Source organism: Chiloscyllium punctatum, chromosome 27, assembly GCF_047496795.1.
Source record: "Chiloscyllium punctatum isolate Juve2018m chromosome 27, sChiPun1.3, whole genome shotgun sequence".
NCBI classification, from domain to species: Eukaryota; Metazoa; Chordata; class Chondrichthyes; order Orectolobiformes; family Hemiscylliidae; genus Chiloscyllium; species Chiloscyllium punctatum.
In genome coordinates this window covers 14,212,491-14,235,297 of record NC_092765.1, presented here as the reverse complement: position 1 = coordinate 14,235,297, position 22,807 = coordinate 14,212,491, and the positions used below count along the sequence as shown (strand labels likewise).

Genomic DNA, 22,807 nt, shown 5'->3' with positions numbered 1-22,807 from the left:
GAGAATTGTACCTCCCGCACCTTGCAGCTTGGTTTGGATGGCTGAATTTCGACTTATTTAAGCTATTCAAAGTGATCTGTTAAGTCTCCTGTTTTGAGGTTAAATTCTGCTCTGGAATATTTTGCCTCACAGTTCTACTGACCAGAACTTCTTATCTTCATCATTTCCTTGCCTTGCTGAGGAAATCTTCAGCCTCAATGTCTTAACTTTTGATTTCCAATATTTTGTAATTGTTGAAAACTTGTTCCAGCCTGCCTTCATTAAATGGATGTTTGGAGTTTGCAAAATTTCCTCAAATGTCCTGTCTTGTCAAAGAGAAAGTATTCAGATTCCTCTCTTAGACATCATCTCCCCCAGTGGTAATCTCAGTAAATTATTAAGTTACTTGCAACGTCCCCTAAGCACAACAGTTGAACCTGTGTGATGTCCTTATGACTTTTTGTGATCTAGTTGTCTTTTATCTAGTTGAGAGTTAATACTCAGCACTTGAAACTTTACCTGTCTGTGCTTCAGCCCAACCCTATGTTTGCATCGCTATTTTTTTGTATTCTCCATTAACATAAATATTACATCTTATCTCCACAGAAGGCAGCCAGGAGGATACTGCTGGCCCACCACCTCCTTCTTCAGGACTATTAGGGATAGGTAATAAATGTTGTCCTTGATAGCAATACCCATATCCCAAGAATACATAGAGTCATAGAGTCAATGAGGTGTTGATGCAGGTAAACATATATAGAATCTTACCCCTGCCAGAATCTATAATTTAAGAAGAAGATAAATTGAGATCAAATTGGGAAACAATATCAAAGTCATTTTTAATTCTGGTGTTGGACTGAATATTGTATCCACTTCTGATAAGTTTAAAGAACCATGATTTTATAATTAGGCTCGCGGTTTTTACTGAACTGCTTGAACTATTCAGTGCTTTTGTGACAAGAACTGGCAAGAACAAATGCTTCTCGATGTATTTTTAAATTAGCTTATTTTCCAATTCTCAGTAATCTTTTTGTGGTCTTGACTTGATTGCATCACTGAGCTATCAGAGGACTATTTCCATCAGGGCTGACGGATTTTTCTATCAGAATAGCTTTACCATGTCACGAGATGTAAGTACTTCCTTTTTTTGTGTAGCCTGCAGATTTACATTTTCAAAGTATTACAACACAATACTTCCCAAATAAATCATAAAGCTGACACAGGGGAAATAAATCTTGAATTGTACGCTGTAAAACCCTCCCAAATTCATGCTGATAATACGGATTGATTTCATATTAATTGTTTATAAAATCTCTTGCACAATGTAAAATTGCATGGAGTTTATAAGCTACAGAAAATGTTTTTGTCAGTGAAGAAAAAAAGGCATTCTGTATATTATAAAATGGCACATTAATCTTCCCCTTCTTCTTAATTCCATAAATTGTGACCGTAAAATAACAATAGGAAATACTCTCTGCATTTTCAATGGGTTAGTTCAATGCAAGTTTCATGATGACTTATACTCCCCAAGTGAGTTGATCAGATGGCTTCTATGTGACAGTCACGAATAAGTTATGGTCAGCACTATAAATTAACTTTAAATCATATCCCATTTGTCTATTTATATGCCAAGATTAATGCTTATGGTGAAAAGACAAAATGATGCATTGAATGATCCAGAGTAGTTTAGTTTCAGTACAGGAAGGGATGTTGAGAGGCAGTGATAATACAGGCTAGAAATATTCTCTTCAAAATGTTCTTTTGCAGTGGGATAGTTTTAATCGTTTAATTATTAATATTGTTCTTGTTAAATGTGAAAAGAAATATTTGATCCTGCTCCTGTGAAAGGCCTTGTTTCAAAACATTACAAGTGCTTTATGAGTGAAAATCCAAGTATCTGTTGAACATGAATGGTCATTTTACACAGACTGTGTAGCTGCTATTGGAATCACCCCTAGCTGCTCGATCATTTTGCTGTTTTAAAGAACTCGTGGTTCATAAAGCTCAGCTTGTAAACTACTAGCTGGCTTCATCCGGGCTAATTGGATGGTGCTTTCACTTAAGCTGGCATAGGCATAATAGACTAACTGGCCTCGTTCTGCACTGTATCATTCTATGAGCAAAATAAAACATGGTTCATGAAGATTTGTATAACAGTGAATCGTGCTCTGGAAGATCCTTCTCCATATACAGAACCCGTTCTGAGGAAGGGTCACTGGACCCAAAACATTAATTCTGATTTCTCTCTACAGATGCTGTCAGACCTGCTGAGCTTTTCCAACAATTTCTGTTCTTCCTTGTCGCACAGAATAATAAAACTGGCATCTCATTTCTTTCAACATATTCACACTAAAACTGAAGCCTGCTTTCTGAGTCAAATTTTGACTTTGCACAATGGAATGAAAGTTGACATTAGTTTTAAACCTTTATATTTTTGCTTCCATCACTTTCAAAGCACCAAGGAATAAGATTAATGGTCAGTATGGAGGAGGACACCATCTAACTCATTCTGATTTACGAAGGAAGTTAATCAATAATTATAGTATCGGGGATTGACACATTGAGATACAAGTCAAGATTAGAGTGGTACTGGAAAAGCACGGCAGGTCAGGCAGCATCCTAGGAGCAGGAAAATCGACCTTTTGGGCAAAAGCCCTTCCACATTGAGGTACAAGTCAATCAATGAAAAAAACAGATTATACTCCATCCACGTCTCCCCCCTTTCTAAAGGACATTGATTTGTGGTGAGATTCGCTTTTACATCTCGGATAGAATCCTGTTTTTCTTTGTGAAAGATCCTAAGTGGAACTGGAAACTTCACCTAACTGAAAGGGAAACTGAATCTTCAAGTTCATAGGAAACCTGAAATTGAAAGAGAAATGGAAACTTCAGATTACTGGGGAAGCTAAAACCAGATAATAAGACACAGGATCACTTCAGCTCAGAGATTCCAGCGGTGCAGTACAGGCAAGATGAAGCAGGTTAGATCAAGCTGGATCCGAGTGGCAGGAATAGCCAAGGTACTGAAGCTGAAGATCACCTTGGTGAAGGGTGATGAGGACCCATCTGAGCAGTTTTGAGTAGGTTCTGCAGATATGTGTTGCTTTAGTGAAGGCCATTACTGTGGAAGTTGGGTTGGTTAAATGTTACTATTGGCTGAGAATCAGGCTAAATCTTTGATAGAAGGAAGCTGGAATTTCCACTGGAAAAAGTTATGAACTTTGAAAGGCTTGGTTGAGAGTGTGGTGCTGGAAAGCACAGCAGGTCAGTCAGCATCCAAGGAGCAGGAGAATCGACATTTCGGGCATAAGCCCTTTAGCTCCCATTTGAAAGACTTTGTGCCTGAAATTAAAGTTAGATATACTGAATTTTTCTGATTACATCATCAAGATCTGTCTTTGTATGTGCTTATAAATATGTAATTTACAGTTTATTTTATCAATTGCTATTCACTTGTTTCATGTAAGTTTAATTTGTGTTGATTTTGATTTGATTGTTACAATAAAAGTTTCATAAATCTTATTCGTGTTTCTCCACTGGATTCTTTGGAAAGTCTGGCTTTTGTATCTTGGATTGATTTTTGGGATGGCAGGACTGAAATATGAAATGAAATTGGATCAGTTAGGACTATTTTTTGGGGGTTTAGAAGAATGAGGAGGACTCTTAGAGAAACCTATAACATTCTAACAGCACTTGACAGGGTAGATGCAGGAAGTATGCTCCCAGTGACAAGGGAATCCAGAACCAGGGGTCACATTTTGGTGATGTGGGTTAAGCCATTTAGGACTGAGATGAAGTGACATTTCTTCACTCAGAGAATGTCGAGCCTGTGGAATTGTAAGCCACAGAAAGTGGGGGAGACCAAAACACTAAATGTTTTCAAGAAGTTAGAAATAGTTCTTATGGTTAAAGGGATGAAAGGATATAGGGAAGTGGCAACAAGGGACTGAACTGGATGATCAGCCATGATCATACTGAATGGTGTAGCAGGATCAAAGGGCTGAATGGCCTCCTCTGGCTCCTATTTTCTATGTTTCCATGATCTGATTATTGGGCTCTTTGGGATTGTAACATATTCAGCTATGAAAAGATATCCTTCCAACACAAAGATATGACACACACAGGAAACAACGCAGCCTGTATCTGTGGTATTGTGTGACCAGATCAGCTAACCTGGCTTCAGAAGAATTGGCTTATTTGTTGCCTGCAAACACTTAGATTGAATAAATAATTGGGTCATAATATCCATTCAGCCCATTTTAATGCAGGTGTCACCCAGAATTACGGAAATTACAGCATCTTTATATTCGGCTGAACAAGGACATTGGCTTTTGAATGCGATCTGAAGAGTAGCACTCCTTTTGCACTGTACTGCACCATGGATTATTTGCTGTAACACTGGAGTGAGACTCAAGCCCATAACTTGCTAAGCTATTGGCAGCAATGCTAGCAACTGTGTCAAGCAAAAGTACAAGTTAAATTTCAAAAGCCCTATCCCTGGCTCAAATCCCTAGCTGATGGGCAGACAGTAAATGGTATAAACCTGACAAACGGACTTTCCTTTTAGGAAGTGCACAAATAGATCTGTTCCTTTCGCTTTTGCACAGTCAATCCTTGCACAATTCTGGCAGCCCCCCAGCAAATATTCCTACACTTCCCCCTTCAAAATAGTACTGCATATTAATATCCTCTCAAACTGAAACCTGCTTCTGTTTCCCAGCCCAGACTACATGTCATTAGAACCGCACAGCTATGTAGCTGACTCACAACGGCCTTCTTTAATAGCCCAGCAAGCCACTCATTGGGCAGTTAGGTGTGGATTATAAATATCACCCTGCCAGCGATGCCCACATCCTATGAAAGACATGGGGATGACTTGTCCTTAGACAAAATTAGCTACCTGAAAGAAAACAAAATTTAAATTTTCATTATAACAGGAATACGATGCCAGAAAATCAACAAATTAAGGAATCTGATAGGGAATGCAGGTGGAAAAGCAAATGTCCTACAGAATGGTCAAAGATCCACAGTACAACTGCATAAACACATCTCTTGAAATTGAATGGTTTGTCACTTTTGTCCTTTCTGATAGATGAAGGAAATTATTGGACATCAAAATATTTGTTTTAAACATCCAAAGTAACTGGCTGTTATCTCCTAAAACCTCAGTCAAATGTAAATAAGCAGATGGAGAATAATTCAGCTCACTGAAGTTAGGAATGAGAGACTATGAACTGTACTGTCGTGTCACTGACCCACTTCTCTATGTGTTCTATAATTACCTATCAGTGGATAAGCTGTCTGAGCAATTAGAGTTCTTAAAAAAAACACACTTGTATCACTTTGGCAGTTCTGCATTAACTACACTACACTGTTAGTGTCATTAGTAAGAATTGAAAACTAATTGCCTTTTCAAACGTCAGAACTTTGTTGTAAATTTAAATCAGTCCAGAATGATTTTATTTCCCAGAGCAAATTGTATTTCTGCACCAGCTTTAGATCCCACCTTCCCGTTTCCAACATATAAGTCAAACATGTACACAAGGTGTGGCCAATACCAACAGGCCAATTCCCTGATATGTTGTCATATTGAAATATAGTACATAACTCCTCATTTGTTTGTTGAACACATTAACGGCTCTCTTCTAAGTTAAACAGCAATTTTTCTGGGTGGCTGCTCTCATTCAGACAGCTCATAAATAGGATGAGTCAGATTGGTTCAGGAAATAGCATTTTCACTGACTCTGGATTTTTTTTCTGGCAAAGTTGTGGTATTCAGGTAAGAATTTGCACACACACAGCAATTGTCAAAATTTGTCGGATTTGTCACAGGACATCACGTTGCAACAAATCATTTTCCCTTAACATTAGTACTTGTTTGCTTGTCAATCCTGACTTCTTGTTAATGCATCCAACAGATTTCTGCTTAATGCAGGACAAAAAAGAAAGAAGACTCATAAAAAATTCCCAAGGCAGGGAACCGAAGGGATTCCCACTTGTTCATTTACATTGGAGTACATAATGCTCAGGCTAAAAGAACGACCAACATACTGAAAATCAAAAGAACTGCAGATGCTGTTGAAATAAAAAGACAGATCACTGGAAAAGTTCAGCAGACCTGGCAGTACCTGAGAAGAGAAATCAGAGTTAACGTTTTGGGTTGAGTTCTGAGGAAAGGTTACTGGACTAACATAATAACATTGGAGGAGATAGGGGTAGTTAGAAAAGTCAAATAAATGTCTCTGAATCTTGCACAGCATAGGAACCCCACGCTCAGGAGCAGCTTAAACAATAAGGATAATGCCTACAGAGACTGGAAATGGGACAATCACCTGAGGTAAATCAAACAATGATGTGTGAACTTCCAAATTTGTTTCAAAATTTTTAATCAGGATGGAATGCATAATCTGCATTTCAAAAATGCCAGCATCAATGAAATGCCAATCTTCTTATTTTTTATATCATGATGGGTGAAATTGTATTCCCATAAATTTATTATGTGCCTCTAATGTAAGCGTGAAATTCGCAAAATTAAATACTTTCTACTTACATAAGAATGCTGGTTCAAGATACACTGAATCAGTGTCTATGTGTCAATCACAGCTCAGTAGACACGTTCTCACCTCAGAGGCAAAAGATTGATGGTTCATATTACCACTCCAGGGACTTGAGCACATAATCTAAGGCTCATGTCTGGTGCAGTCTCTGGAGAGTGCTGCATTGTCAGAAGTTGAGACGAGGTGTCAGACTAAAATACCATCTGCCCTCTCAGACTGATACAAAAGATCCGAGGATGCTATTTTAAAGAAGATCAGGGTAGTTCTCTTCAGTGTCCTGGCCCTTATTTGTCCTTCAACCAAAACCTAATACAGATTATCTTCTCATTATCTGATTGCTATGTATGGATATTTGCTGAGCACAAATTGGTTGCTGTGTAAGACCATAAGACATAAGGACAGAAGTAGCCAGCTTCCTACATTACAACCATAACTGAACACTCTGAAAGTACTTCATTGGCAATATAGCACATTAGGGCATCCTGAGGTTGTGAACAATGTTACAGAGATGCATATATATTTTTTTCTTTTTGCTCCTTATGTTTACTTTGTTATGGTCAAAACTGATGATGTCCCACAACTGCTATGTGTCAGCTTTGTTGGTGATATTCCTGATGGAGTTTGAGTTAAACTATTCCTATAGATGATTGTGCAACTCAGAACCTGTGTGTAGTTTGGAATCTTGTAGCTTAGGCTAGGACCACTCCCCACTTGGTAATCAACATTTAACAGTAAAGTAGAAACTGAACAACACCAGTTCCTCGTCAAAGCTTAAAGGATCTCCTGAAGAAGGGCTTATGCCCGAAACGTCAACTCTCCTGCTCCTTGGATGCTGCCTAACCTGTTGTGCTTTTCCAGCACCACAATTTTCGACATTAAAGAATATTCAACAAGACAACACAATTAAGTTGATAAAATTAATTATAAAGTAAAAATAAAATAATTATTGTTAATAATAAGCTGTGAAAGTAGGTCCCTGCGGTCATGAAGTGGTCAAGTATACATTTAGCACCTGCCAGGCCATCGTTGAATTTGCTCCATTGAAGGTTCTCACTGATTCTATTCCACTGTCATAAGCAGTAAACTGGATTCTTGCTGGAGAACTGGAGCTGGCACTGTGATGTGCATTTCCTTCAGGGTTTATACCAAGGGGAGGTAGCCACTGACAATAATCCTAAATTGTATTTATTGGCATTCTACCAGAATTTAAAGCTCCTCAATTTGAAAGAAGTTGGTTCTGCCAGCATCTTCAGTGGTGCCTTGACTTATGAATCTTCACAATAATCAGAGAACCCCCTGGTGCACCCATTGGCTTAACACACTCTTTAGAAGTACGAATTTGCAGCGATTCTCTTTTTCTGATGGGAAAGGTATAATTGTTTAGGGAAGAGTAAAAGCATAATCCCTGTGATACTAGATTTGTAAATGTGTTGGGGGAGTGAGGTTGAAAGGAAGGGAGAGAAACTGTGTTTACAAGTCAATTCATTCCTGGAGAACAAAGGCAAAAAAATTACAGACACTGGAGATCTGTAACGAAAAACAGAAACTGCAGGAAAAACCCATAAAGGTCCGGCAACATCCGTGGAGAAAGAATGTGAATCAATGCTCTGAGTCTGATCCAACTCTTCTTCAGCAGACTGAAGGGAGAGGTAGAATAGTGACGGAGTTTGTACTGTTGGAAAATGTGGGGAGAAACAATTGAAACAGAAGGAATGGTCAAGGGAAGGTTAGTGGACAAGGAAGATTAGAGATCATAGAACAATGGGAAAGGAAGTGGCAATAGTTGTAGAGATGGGATAAACAGAATAGGTGTTAATAGCAGGATGTTGGTCAGATCTTTTGAAAGCAAGGCAAATCAATGCAACGAGGAACTAATGGGGATGATATGGGTCATTGGAAGGGAGGTAAACAAAGTAGAAGTAGAATTCATAGTCTGAGGTTGTCAAACTGAACATTGAGATCCTGAAAACCGTAAAGTGCCGAAGCAGAAAATGAAGTCTGTTCCTCCAGGTTGTGTTGGACCTCACTGGAACATGGCAGCAGACCTTGGACAGCAATGTTAGCGGGAAGGAAGATGGTGCATTAAACTGGCAAAGCCATTAAAATGGATGGTTGGGGTCATTCTTGTGGATTGAGCAGAAGTGTTCTGCGAACAAGTCACCCAACGTCCATTTGGTCTTCCCCATGTAGGGGAGACTGAGTTGTGAACAACAAATATAGTTGACTAGATTGAAGGAACTATAAATGCATCACTGATTTACCAGGAAGGTGAAATAACTCCACAGAGGCTGTTACCTGTCATGAAATCACCCTTTATATGTGGAAATTCCTTGACCCTGATCCAGCTCCATTTGAACCAGCTTTCAGTCTGACACTCCTGCTCATATCTGTCAGCCAGGGCTCCCTGATTGGACCAGGTTTACAGACCCAGTCAGGCAACTCATATTCCATGAGGTCCATCTGGCTGACCTTGTTACAAACACTACAGAAGGAGTTTTTTGGGGCTTGGTCGGTGATGAGGAAGAAGATGAATAGTAAGTGTCATATCTCGCATGATTGCATGGAGGTACTGTAGGAAAGGGACAGGTTGTTGACTATGACCGAGCAGTATACCAGAATGCCATGGAGGGAATGATTCCTTCAGAGTACTGACGGGGAAGGGAGGGATGTGTTTGGTGGGGGCATCACACTGAAGGCGGTGGAAATGGCCGAGGATGGCTCTTTGAATATGGAGGCAGGTGGCTAGGAAAGGGAGACCTACAGGGGAAACCATGCCTTGGGTCTGGGAGGTACATGAAAGGATAAGGGCTGAAATGAGGGAAATGGATTGTCCTTCCCAGTGGGGGGAATTCCCAGGTGAGGGGAAAGAAAAATAAGTAAGCAGCACGATTCTGGAAGGTAACATCATCAGAACAAACATGGTGGAACTGAGAGAATAGAGCAAGATCCTTAGTAGCGTTCCCTCTAAGCTGCAACATTCCGTGTACAGCGATCAGAATGCCAACACTGATCACAACATTGGCTTCCCACTCCAGAAGCTGCTGCTACCCACAACCTTTGAACATCCATGAAAGACAAACAAACATTGGAGGGAATGTTGGTTCTTCGAGGAAGCAGGGAATGAGGAAGTGTACTCAAGGTAGTTCTTTGAGTTATGGAGTTTTTCATGAAGATTAGCAGACAGTTTATCACTGAGAAATGAAATAGAGAAGTCAACAAAGGGAAAGCAAGAGTCGAGATGGACAGGATGGCAGTGAGGAAGAGTGGAAAAAGTATTAATTATTTTTCAGTTCAAGCCAGATAGGAATGTGGCACTGATACAGCCATTGATATACTGGGAAAAGCAATCTGGAAGGGGATCTGAGTCAGACTTTACAAACCCCACAAAAAGACAAGGTATGTACGCTTGTGTAAGTACGGAGATCGTTTATTTAGATGAAGTGCGACCAGTTAAAGAAGGAACAAAATCAGAAATTGCTAAAGTATCTAGCGTCCAGGACTCAATATCAAGTTCAATCATTTTACAGCCTGAACACCTTTTCCCATAACCTTTAGCCACCTCTCACCCTTCAGGTCCGGTCATCACATGGGCTCAGCCCATTCTCACCAACTCATGATCAGCTTTTCTCCTTCCCTGGTTTGCCATTAACCATCCCTATTGTCTACTTAACTGTTATTCTCTCTCTCTCTCTCTCTCTCTCTGGGCTCCATCTCCATCTATCCATGACACCTTTCTCTGCTCCAGCCCCACCCCATGTCTTCAGAACATATACCAACCTTTTACCAGCGACTAATAGTTGTGAAGAAGGGTCACTGGATTCGAAATGTTAACTCTGTTTTTTCTCTTGACAGAGGCTGTCAGAGCCATCGAATTTCTCCAGTTATTTCTTTCTATGTTACAGATCTATGTTACAGGAGGAGTTATTTGTTTGATTTAAGCTAAAAGAGAAATTGTTGAAAGGGAGGACAAACTCAAGCAGGCAGAGGAGGGGAGTGGTGGTGGCTGGGGACTGCTTCAGGCTCTGATCAAGGAAGCAGCAAAGAATCCTCAGGCCACTCTCCCGAGGGAATGGAGGTGGAAAGGGATTGGTCCATAGTAAAAAGGAGGAGGTTAGGGGCCAGGAAACTGGGAGCTGATGAAATCCCATGGGGACATCACAAGAGACATGAATGTAGTTCAAAGAGACCAGATAAGAGAATATAAAAAAGCAAGATAAGAAGAAATAAACAAAGCAGGAACAGGTTGTGTGGGTCTCGCTGGCCAGGTTAGTATTTTTTGCCCTATGCAGCACGGTGGCATGGTGCTGCATGGTGGCTCAGTGGTTAGCATTGCCGCCTCACAGCACCAGGGTCCCAGGTTCAATTCCAGCCTCGGGCGACTGTCTGTGTAGAGTCATAGAATCATAGAGATGTACAGCATGGAAACAGACCCTTCGGTCCAACCTGTCCATGCCGACCAGATATCCCAACCCAATCTAGTCCCACCTGCCAGCACCCGGCCCATATCCCTCCAAACCCTTCCTATTCATATACCCATCCAAATACCTCGTAAATGTTGCAATTGTACCAGACTCCACCACTTCCTCTGGCAGCTCACTTCATACACGTACCACCCTCTGCGTGAAAAAGTTGCCCCTTAGGTCTCTTTTATATCTTTCCCCTCTCAATCTAAACCTATGCCCTCTAGTTCTGGACTTCCTGACCTCAGGGAAAAGACTTTGCCTATTTATCCTATCCATGCCCCTCATGATTTTGTAAACCTCTATAAGGTCACCCCTCAGCCTCTGACACTACAGGGAAAACAGCCCCAGCCTGTTCAGCCTCTCCCTGTAGCTCAAACGCTCCAATCCTGGCAACATCCTTGTAAATCTTTTCTGAACCCTTTTACGTTTCACAACATCTTTCTGATAGGAAGGAGACCAGAATTGCATGCAATATTCCAACAGTGGCCTAACCAATGTCCTGTACAGTCGCAACATGACCTCCCAACTCCTGTACTCAGTACTCTGACCAATAAAGGAAAGCATACCAAACGCCTTCTTCACTATCCAATCTACCTGTGACTCCACTTTCAAGGAGCTATGAACCTGCACTCCAAGGTCTCTTTGTTCAGCAACACACCCTAGGACCTTACCATTAAATGTAGAAGTCCTGCTAAGATTTGATTTCCCAAAATGCAGCACCTCGCATTTATCTGAATTAAACTTCATCTGCCACTTCTCAGCCTATTGGCCCATCTGGTCCAGATCTTGTTGTAATCTGAGGTAACCCTCTTCGCTGTCCACTGCACCTCCAATTTTGGTGTAATCTGCAAACTTACTGACTGTACCTCTTATGCTCGCATCCAAATCATTTATGTAAATGACAAAAAGTAGAGGGCCCAGCACCGATCCTTGTGGCACTCCACTGGTCACAGGCCTCCAGTCTGAAAAACAACCCTCCACCACCACCCTCTGTCTTCTACCTTTGAGCCAGTTCTGTATCCAAATGGCTAGTTCTCCCTGTATTCCATGAGATCTAACCTTGCTAACCAGTCTCCCATGGGGAACCTTGTCGAACTTCTCCCTGTGTCTGCGTGGGTTTCCTCCGGGTGCTCCGGTTTCCTCCCACAGTCCAAAGATGTGCAGGCCAGGTGAATTGGCCATGCTAAATTGCCCATAGTGTTAGGTCAATTAGTGAGAGGGAAATGGGTCTGGGTGGGTTACTCTTCGGAGGGTCGGTGTGGGCTGGTTGGGCCGAAGGGCCTGTTTCCACGCCGTAGGGAATCTAATATAATCTAATCTATTCTAATTACCCAGATGGCAGTTAAGATCCAACCATGTTGCTATAATCCTGGAGTCACATGTAGCCACACCAGGCAAGGATGACAGCCTCCTTCCCCAAAGGACATTAATGAACCAGATAGGGTTTTACAACAATCAATAACAGCTTTGTGGTTACCATTAGACTCATAACACCAGATCTATTTATTGAATTCAAACTGCACCATCTACCATGCTGGGATTTGAACCTAGGTCTCCAGAACATTACTAGGCTCTCTAGCTTACAATACCACTGGACCATTGCCTCCCTTAAATGCAATAGTAAGCCGTGAGGAAGATCACCAGAGCAGATGAGGTTCAGTGTACACCTGAAAATAACATTGTAACATTCGGTAGTGGGGTCATGGATCAGGGTGAGATTGGGAGAAGTCTCTGTGAGATCAATGAGACAGCTGTCTCCTGGCCTACTGGGGATTTCTAACATTTGCAGGATTTTGCTTTTGTTTCTGTCGTCATTCAGGAAGTTCTGTTTTCGCTGCTTCCTTTCGGAAAAGCACAACAGTCAGAAGCGAATATCCTCAGGCACATTTATACTCATCAGGAAGAAGCTGATTCAGCTGTTGCATGCAGTGCGAATGGGCTTCTGCCCAGATTTTCATGAAATAATTCAAAATCATGTGACCGAAAGAGCAGGAAATCTGTCAAAAACTGTTGGTGCAGAAATACAATCTCTTAAACCTCAGTGGGTGGCACGCTCATCTCTGAGTAGGTGGGTATGGGTTCATAATCCAGCACAAAAATCTAGGCAGTTCCTAAGGTTTCTTATGGATAGTGCACTTCTGACAGACAGATGGTGCAACAGGAAACCAGACACCAGTCTTTTACCTTAATACCTGGTTTATTTAAAAGAAAGCAACATTACAAATCTCTAAATAAAACCCAAAAGAACTGGTGGATGCTGGAAATCAGAACCAAAAACAGAAATTGCTGGAAAAGCTCAGTAGATCTGGCAGCATCTGTGCAGAGAAATCAGAGTTAATGTTTCAGGTCAAGTGACCCTTCCTCAGAACAGTTGCAAATCTCTGCCTCCTCTCTGGCCAATAGTCAATGGCCCAGAAGCCTCACTTTCCAGATTTTTAATCTAAATTTATTTCAAAGAAATGTAGATGGTGTTGTGGGATTTAAATGTAATCCTTCCAACTCTCTAGGTTACTTGTCTAGTAGTTTAACCACCCAGGTTGTTGTACCTGAATATTTACTGCATCTTAAGCTCCTAGGTGGTCATATATCCAAGTACTAGTCAGGTATAAGCCTTCTTTGCATCTGAGATCAGGGTTTACAGGCTTGTGTGTTTCTTGCAAGTCTCTCTTTCTATGTTCCCAAAGTAATTAATCAAATCAATCAATGCCTTCTATCTGTATTTCTTTAACCTTCACACTAAGTTAACATATTGCTCACAGTGCACAGTTAGTGGTGCTGTCTTTTGAATGAGATATAAAACAAGTCCACATCTGGCCTTGAAAGTGGATGTAAAGACTCCATGGCAATTTTTAAAACATGGTGTTCTGGCCAATAGTCAGCGCTTGGTCAACATCAAAATCCATTACCTGATGAAAATCTGCTTACTCTTTGTGGGCTCTCTCCAAATTGTCTTTACAAATAACTTGCAGAGATGCCCCAAGTGACAGGAGTGGAGGGACAGTATAAGGTGCAATCATGCACTGCCTTCTGGAACCCAGCCCGGAGATGATCCTTTGGAGACAACATCGACTGAGATATGACCGACAGCACTGAGAGCAGCTCCCACACTGTGCAGGACCATACCCCGTCTCAGTGGTTGGTTCTGCAGCAGTGACCCCACTAAGCAGGGAGATGAGTAATTTCCAATCAGGAATGAAACATCCTATAACCTGCATTTTCAAAAATACTTCATCAGGAAAGTCTTCTGAGGTTATGAAAGGAGCTAAAGAAATTCAAGTTCTTGCTTTTCTATCTTCAGTTTTGTCTCTAGTCATTCCACTAAAGAAATGTTCCCAAACTGAGGCTGGATTTGATGGCTGCAAATTTTTCTCTGACCCCCCCCCATCCGACAAATAACAAATACCACCCGATGACACTAAGTCAGAAATATGTCAACTCAGCTGCGTCCAAAATTATAGAAGGGGAAGGGAAGTGCTTTGTTTTGAAATAGGCGAAAGTGAGGTCTGCAGATGCTGGAGATTAGGGTCAAAGATTAGAGTGATGCTGGAAAAGCACAGCAGGTCAGGTAGCATCCGAGGCGCAGAAAAATCGACGTTTCGGGCAAAAGCCCATCATCAGGAAGGGCTTTTACCCCAAACATCGATTTTCCTTCTCCTTAGATGCTGCCAGACCTGCTGTGCTTTTCCAGCACCACTCCAATCTTGACTTTGTTTTGAAATCACCAGCTAACAGGCTATTGAGCTCGTTGAAAAGGAATTGTACCTAATTTTTCATTTCAGGTGCATTTGTTGGGTATCAGATGGGAAAAGCTTTAGGAGAGTTTGAGGGGGAAGTTTGTAAAGGGTGGAAGAAATGGCTTTCCATCAGCACCATGGCTCCATCCAGCAGAAGATCCTGTTGATGAAGGTAGTCATGTTTGGTGTGTTTGTGACAAGATTTATGAGCACCATTTTGCCTGCCTGAGGAATACAGACAGAGTCTGAGAGCAGTCACCCTCTAGCTGTGACTGACTTGAAGTTCATAACCTAACTCCTCTGCCACACTTTATGTTGCTAATATAAAGGCTGCCAATTGTCTGATACTTAATTCGTTGAGCTGTGTTACTGGGAGCAGAAACAAGCAAACACTTGTCGTCCATTCTGATTCCTTCACTCCCAACGAAAGCAATAAAAGCAAACTGTTATTGTTAACCATCTCTTCTAGGAAGCTCCAGTTTGCAAATAAATCTCATTGAAAATCCCTGTTAAGGGCTTTTTTTGGCTTGTAATTTTGGGACTGAGGTGTCCCTCAAAAATGGGGATGGGTTTTCCAGTCTGATGCTTTTGGTTGTCCTAATTTATATGGATTTCAGTACGGCATTTGACAAAGTTCCCCATGGGAGACTGGTTAGCAAGGTTAGATCTCATGGAATACAGGGAAAACTAGCCATTTGGATACAGAACTGGCTCAAAGGTAGAAGACAGAAGGTGATGTTGGAAGGTTGTTTTTTAGACTGGAGGCCTGTGACCAGTGGAGTGCCACAAGGATCGGTGCTGGGTCCACTACTTTTCATCATTTATATAAATGATTTGGATATGAACATAAGAGGTATAGTTAGTAAGTTTGCAGATGACACCAAAATTGGAAGTGTAGTGGACAGCGAAGAAGGTTACCTCAGATTACAACAGGATCTTGATCAGATTGGCCAATTGCCTGAAGAGTGGCAGATGGAGTTTAATTTAGGTAAATGCGAAGTGCTGCATTTTGGGAAAGCAAATCAGAACAGGACTTATACACTTTATGGTAAAGTCCAGGGAGTGTTGTTGAACAAAGAGACCTTGGAGTGCAGGTTCATAGCTCCTTGAAAGTAGAGTCACAGGTAGATAGGGTAGGTATGCTTTCCTTGATTGGTCAGAACATTGAATATCGGAGTATGGAGGTCATGCTGTGACTGTACAAGATATTGGTTAGGCAACTTTTGGAATATTGCATGCAATTCTAGTCTCCTTCCTATCAGAAGGATGTTATGAAACTTAAAGAGTTCAGAAAAGATTTACAAGGATATTGCCAGAGTTGGAGGATTTGAGATATAGGGAGAGGTTGAATAGGGTGGGACTGTTTTCCCTGGAGTGTTGGAGGCTGAGGGGTGATCTCATAGAGGTTTATAAAATCATGAGGGGCATGGATAGGATAAATAAACAAAGACTTTTCCCTGGATTGGGGGAGTCCAGAACTAGAGGGCATTGGTTTAGGTTGAGAGGTATAAAAGAGATATAAAAGAGACCTAAGAAGCAACTCTTTCACACAGAGGGTGGTGCGTGTATGGAATGAGCTGCCAGAGGAAGTGGTGGAGGCCAGTACAATTGCAACATTTAAAAGGCATCTGGATGGGTATATGAATAGGAATGGTTTAGAGGGATATGGGAAAAGTGCTGACAAATAGGACTGGATTAGGTTGGGATATCTGGTTGGCATGGATAAGTTGAACCAAAGGGTTTGTTTCCATCCTGTACATCTCTATGACTCTATCTCTCATGTGTCGTCCTTTCAGTTCAAGGGCACCAGTGCTTCTCCCACACTGGAGATTGGGCCGATTGCTGCCTTCCACACTGATGATGTTATGTCGAAGGTCTGACAAGTGCACTGCCTTCCTCTAGTCCCACTACCCGACTGGTCACAATATAGAGAGTCATAGAGTGATAGAGATGGACAGCATGGAAACAGACCCTTCGGTCCAAAAATAGTTTTACCAAGGTATCAATAAAGCCCATTGTACAAACTAAGCTACTCATTTCTGAATAAAAATCCACCAACCAGATTTTTAAAAATAAACAAACAATCAAACTAGAGATCTATTATAAAACAAGTGGTATTCAATAAAGTTTCAAAACTGATTAATACACGGTTTGGATGATGCATTCCCTTCTTAATAACAAGACACATGATGAGAAGACCGAAATCCACACATCAGTCAAAGAAAAATTAAAGAAACTTTCCCTGTCAAGGTTTATTGTTAAAGAAACAAAATTTTGCCCAAATAATGCCTAGTTTTGGAAAAAATGCATAACATCTTAGAATCCTGCAGACCATTGTTACTAGACACATGCAACTGTCTCTGGGATCTCCTCAGATGCTATTCATTCCAGACCTGTCTGGAGGAAGTTGGCTAGAACCTTTTCAGGAGATGTCTCAGCTTCTAACTCTCACAGTCGATGTATGGAAATTTTCTTTAAAAGGTACTTGGGAGAGGATGAGCTGGTGAATTCCAAACTGAATTCAACTGAATTCCAAACCATATGAAATAGCTACAGCTCCAAACATCCATAAACCCAGATACATGACTTCCAGTAAACTAGCTTAATTAATTAGCTAAGGACATGTGATCTCCTGTAAATGTCTTTTAAAAGAAGTCTAACGTGTCCTTTTAGTGACCTTTTAATAAAAATGAAGTCCATGCCTGCTCTGACTTTCAAATGTATCAAATTTCATAATCCTTTAAACAGGAGTTCTCAAAAACATTAATAATAGAAGCACCTTCGTAACAATAGACTTTAGGAGACTAATGGGCTTTGATGTGCACAAAGCAATGTTTATCTCACAGTTCTGACAGTTCTGCATGCAGGGAGGATATTTTTATCACCAACGCAGGATGTTGCATGTAGGATTGTTACAATGTCACAGGAAAGCTAAATTAGATTCTCCTACATTATTTGTACTGACACAGATTTTGTTTTCTGACACCGATGGAGCCAAAAAACAGCAAGTGAGTAAAATCCACGAGAGAAATCATTGGAATATGCTGTCAGGACAGAGTGACCAAACTGATGAGGGTGTGATTTGGACTCAATGGTAGAACATGAGGGAGATAGGAGATTGGCAACTTGGGGAGATTATGGAATTTGGGCCCAGCCAGGTAAAAGTTGGAAGGAAAGTTAAAATTGAAAAGGTGGAATTGAGTGAATGGTGTCCAGTGCTTGCAAATTTTTGTACTAAGATTTTGTGACCTTTGGTTATACTGAAGAAATGGCAAGGATTCTATTGAGCTCTTGAATGAATTTGAGCATGTTCACTCTCCAAAGCACAATGGGAAAGTATCCACCTCAGTGCAAGGAGATAAAGAGACCGGGGGGTAATCTATCCACAAAATGCACAGACAAGGGGGCCTTATTTTGTGCCTGTAATGCTGTAAGCATTTCAAAAAGACTGCACACATTTACAAATCTGTCTCCCCTCACAGCTAGCCAGCCTTTTCTCTTGCTTTTGATTTCTAATATGAAAGAGGATTTATCACCTCCCTTTCTTATCAACTCCACATCCGAAGCCTGTGTTATCCATTTATCATCGATGAGCCTTGATGGATAGGGACAGCAAGCTATTTGAATGCCGAGGGCATCATGGCAGATTTATACGCCACTGTCGCCCGAGATAGATGTGCACTTTGGTCATTCCCGAGAAGAACACCTGCCAACGCTGTAAAGGAGTAATAGCTGACCAGCAGCTTCCAGGGAGCTGAGACCTGAAGGTTAGCACTCCCTGTGCCCCTCAGGTGCCCCTGTCTGTCTTCTGCCCTGGGTTAACATTGGCATTCTTGGTCCACCTTGCCTTTTCTCTCCCCACTTCCTAATAAATGCTGGCATCCACCTCTTTGCCTCGCTATCTCCCACTTTGCAAAATATTTCTTTTCTCCTTGCCGATCTGCCAATGTGGTGCAGGTGTTTGCCTCCTGCAGAGCGTTTGTACCCAATGGGGCAATAATTAGCTCTGATAAGAACCGGATGTGTATAATGTCAGACTGAAAGCTTCAGTTCACATTGATTACAGTTCGTGACACAGGTATTGCAGTATCTGGGTTAATATTTAGCTATTTGGCTACATGTTTTCACCAACGTAACTCCTGTTGAGAGATAAAGTCAGAGATATTTATACCCTCAGGGTACATGCATGATATGCAGATGATGTCGTGAACATGTCTCTTAAAGTTATATTGCCTACTAACTGAGAGACAGAACACAACAGTCTCTGTCTATATGTTTTCCCCATTCAAGGTCACTAATTTCACTCTCTTATTCCCAACCATTGTCCCCTTTCCTCTCCTCTTTTCCATTCAATACGATAGAAGTCATAGAGGTGTACAGCACAGAAACAGACCCTTCAGTCCAACTTGTCCATGCCGACCAGGTATCCCAACATAATCTAGTCCCGTTTGCCAGCATTTGGCCTGTAGCCTATTCATGTACCCATTCAGATATCCTTTAAATGTTGTAACTGTATATACACCCACCACTTCCTCTGGCAGCACATTCCAAACACACAGCACCCATTGCATGAAAATTTGCCCCTAAGTCCCTTTTGAATCTTTCCCCTCTTACCTTAAACCTGTGCCCTCCAGTTTTGGACAATCCTACCCTGGGGAAAAAACCTTGTGTATTCACCCTATCTATGCCCGTCTTGATTTGATAAACCTCTATAAGGTCACCCTTCAGCCTATTCTCTGGGGAAAAAGCCCCTGTCTATTCAGCCTCCCCAGCTGCTATTGGACCACATCAGGTCACTCTCCCCTCAGCAACAAGTTCATGACTAAGGGGGGGGATTTCAGTCACTGTATCTCGTAGCTTGGCCCACCATGGTTTTGTGGCAATTGAGGTACCAGGGCCTGAGGAGAGAGGAAGACTTCAGGCCTTCAAACTGAGCTTGGCTAAGAATGGAGGAAGGGCTAACAAAGGACAGCAGGACTGAGAAGTAAATCCAAATTGCAAATATCTTAGTTGGCAAGGTCCGAGAGAGTTGGCTGTTACTGTGAAATGCCAACTTACAGTGAAGCTGACAGTTAGCATGAAAACAGAAGTGATTTGATCACTCTCAGCCCACTCACCGAGTTGCTTGTAGCTTTTTGGAGTGAATCCTGTATCTAATTGTGTGGAAGAGAAAGAACCATGTCCAAGCTAAAGAAACATTAACCAGTGTCTGTGTAGAATGTCAAAAGTGTAACTCCAGCCTGTCTCCTTTTCCAACACGGGCACAGACTTCTGCAGTTATCCTTGCTGCTGATGTTAATTGGGTGAGTTGTGTTATTGGTCTGAGAGCTGTTTCACTCATTTACTGTTGAAGCAATACAGTAGCAAGGTCTCATACCCACCACCATCATTGATGTCCTCAAAATCACTTCACCATTCTGGAAACTTCCCCATCGTCAGTCTTGTAAAATGGGAGCAAACTCTGACTGGTACCTGGTTACACTGGGTCCCAGGTTTGCTCTGGTCTGATTTGAAAACAGAACCCTTGTCTGCCACAAAGTGTTCATGCAGTGCAAAGGCTGGCCACCCATATTTTCTTCCTTCTATCATGGGACGTGAGTGTGGCTGGCAGGGCCAGGGGATATTGTCCATCCTCAAATGCTCTTGAAGTGAGGTCATTTCAAAGGGCAGTCAGGATCCATTGCTGTGGATCTGGAGTCACTCAAAGGTCAAATCTGTTAAAGATGGCAGATTATCTTCCCTAAAGGGACATTAGTCAACCAGATGAGTTTTTGCCACAGTGAACGAAAGCTTTGTCGTCGTCATTGGTGGCTCAGTGGTTAGCACTGCTGCCTCACACTGGCAGGGACCTGGGATCGATTCCTGTCTTGGGCGATTGGCTTGTGTGGAGTTTGCACATTCTCCCCATGTTTCCCACTGTGCAGCTTACGTGATTTGGTCATGCTAAATTGCCTCATGATGTAGAGGCTAGGTGGATTAACCATGGTAAATGCAGGGTTACAGGGATAAGGTGAGGGGGTGGTTGGGTGTTGAGGTTCGGGTGGACCTGATGAGTTGAATAACTTGCTTCCACACTGTAGGCATTCTGTGATTACTGACATAGGTTTTTAATTCCAGATTTATACATTAATTGAATTTAACAGCAGAGAAAGAAACCTTTGGAGGTGAGTGTACTTATTATATTAATCCTCCATTTTGAAGCAGACAAGACTTTTGAACATGCAGTTCAAATTTACAGGACCAGTTTGTCTCACTTGCAAGTTTACTGGCTTTTCCTGGTAAATTCCACCGATTGCTATGTAAGCCCAGAGCATCAGAAACAATGCAGGGATCCCTGCTAAGACCAGGGGCTAACGTTTCAATGGCTTTGGAGGTGGGCGTGGAGGGGGCAGGAGTTCCAAAAATGGAGAGAGATACCACTGTTGACTCCACAACATTTCACCACTTCCGTGGGATTGTACGGGGATTGGGGAGAACAGCATAATGGTTCATCCATACAGCCACATCTGGTTGTCAATTAACTCGCTTGAGGACTTTATTGCAGGCAGTACCTGGCACTGCCCAGACTAGTGAGACACTGCATGGGGAAACCATTGTGCCAACAGGGTTTTGGCATCATAGTGGCAGTCTCCCAGTGGTAGACTCTTTTGATATTGGAATCAAGCACTCCAACCTATTTTGAAGGTGCCATTCCAAACACAGCGACTCGGTGAGAATGGCAACCAGTGAAGGATCCCTGTTTAACAGACTGTACAGTTTTAATTCTAAATGATTTAAATTGAATAAATATTTGTTTCCATTACAGGAGCTTCACAGTAGCCACAATTTCCTGCTTATGGCTAGTACTGCCAGATTTGCTGGTCTTCTTAATGGTAAAAACAATGACTGCAGATGCTGAAAATCAAATACTGGATTAGTGGTGCTGGAAGAGCGCAGCAGTTCAGACAGCATCCAACGAGCAGCGAAATCAACGTTTCGGGCAAAAGCCCTTCAAATTCCTGATGAAGGGCTTTTGCCCGAAACGTTGATTTCGCTGCTCGTTGGATGCTGCCTGAACTGCTGTGGTCTTCTTAATGGTCTATTTAACACCCAGTGACAGGAGATGTGGGCGTCCCTTGTGTTTCCCTACAAGGTTCAATGCCCTGTGATGGTGGGGCTTCCAATCTATGGCAGCCATTAGCCGTCCAGATTCCACACCCCCCCCACCAAACCCCCCCACCCCCCATCCTTACTATTGCCTAAGTGATCTCCTCCTCTTCAAAATCATCTCAGACTCAATAATATAAGTGCAATCTTAGAAATCCTGTGCTGTGTTTTTGGAGTTTGAGCACATGCAGTTGCACATCCCTCCTCAGCCTCCCTCACTCAGTCGCAAACATCAGTGAGGTCCTGCTCATGATGGTTTCTCCCTCCAACCTCACCGACTTCAGAAGAATGCACCGGAATTCACCCAAATCCGGGCAAAACTGCAAGTTTCATGTTGACGTTCCACCATCTGTTAAATCATTCTTCAGAAATTAATGTAAGAAAAGAAAACTTTGATCACTACCTCTGGAAACCCTTTCCAAATTTTCTGTAGTTATCTATTTTTCCTTTGTTATTAAGCAACCATCAGTTCAATGTTTACCTCACGTGCCCCACTCCTCTTCAAAATGGCATCTTGGAATCTTTTACTCTACATCACATGGGCAGGTTGCACCTCCATTTAGTGTCTCTTACAACAGTCAGTTGTAAATAATGCAGTTGTAACAATGCGGCACTCCCTCAGCATTGACCCTCCGACGTGAGGCACTCCCCCAGCAGTGACCCTCCGACGTGCAGCACTCCCTCAGTACTGACTCTCAGACAGTGCAGCACTCTGCCAGCACTGACCCTCCGACAGTGCAGCACTGACCCTCTGACAATGCAACACTCCCTCAGTACTGACCCTCCGACACTGTGGCACTCCGCCGGCACTGACCCTCCGACGTGCAGCACTCCCTCAGTACTGACCCTCCGACAGTGCAGCACTCCGCCAGCACTGACCCTCCGACAGTGCAGCGCTCTGCCAGCACTGACCCTCCGATGTGCAGCA

At 42.2% G+C, this 22,807-nt stretch overlaps 1 protein-coding gene and 1 long non-coding RNA gene across 5 annotated transcripts in view; one reads left to right on the top strand and one right to left on the bottom strand.

The window, feature by feature from the left end:
- The window catches only part of pacrg (PARK2 co-regulated), a 279,295-nt gene that overhangs the window by 109,170 nt on the left and 147,318 nt on the right, over window positions 1-22,807 (bottom strand). The window lies entirely within an intron of this gene.
- The window catches only part of LOC140453442 (uncharacterized), a 121,620-nt gene that overhangs the window by 42,333 nt on the left and 56,480 nt on the right, over window positions 1-22,807 (top strand). The gene's annotated exons all lie outside the window — the stretch shown is intronic.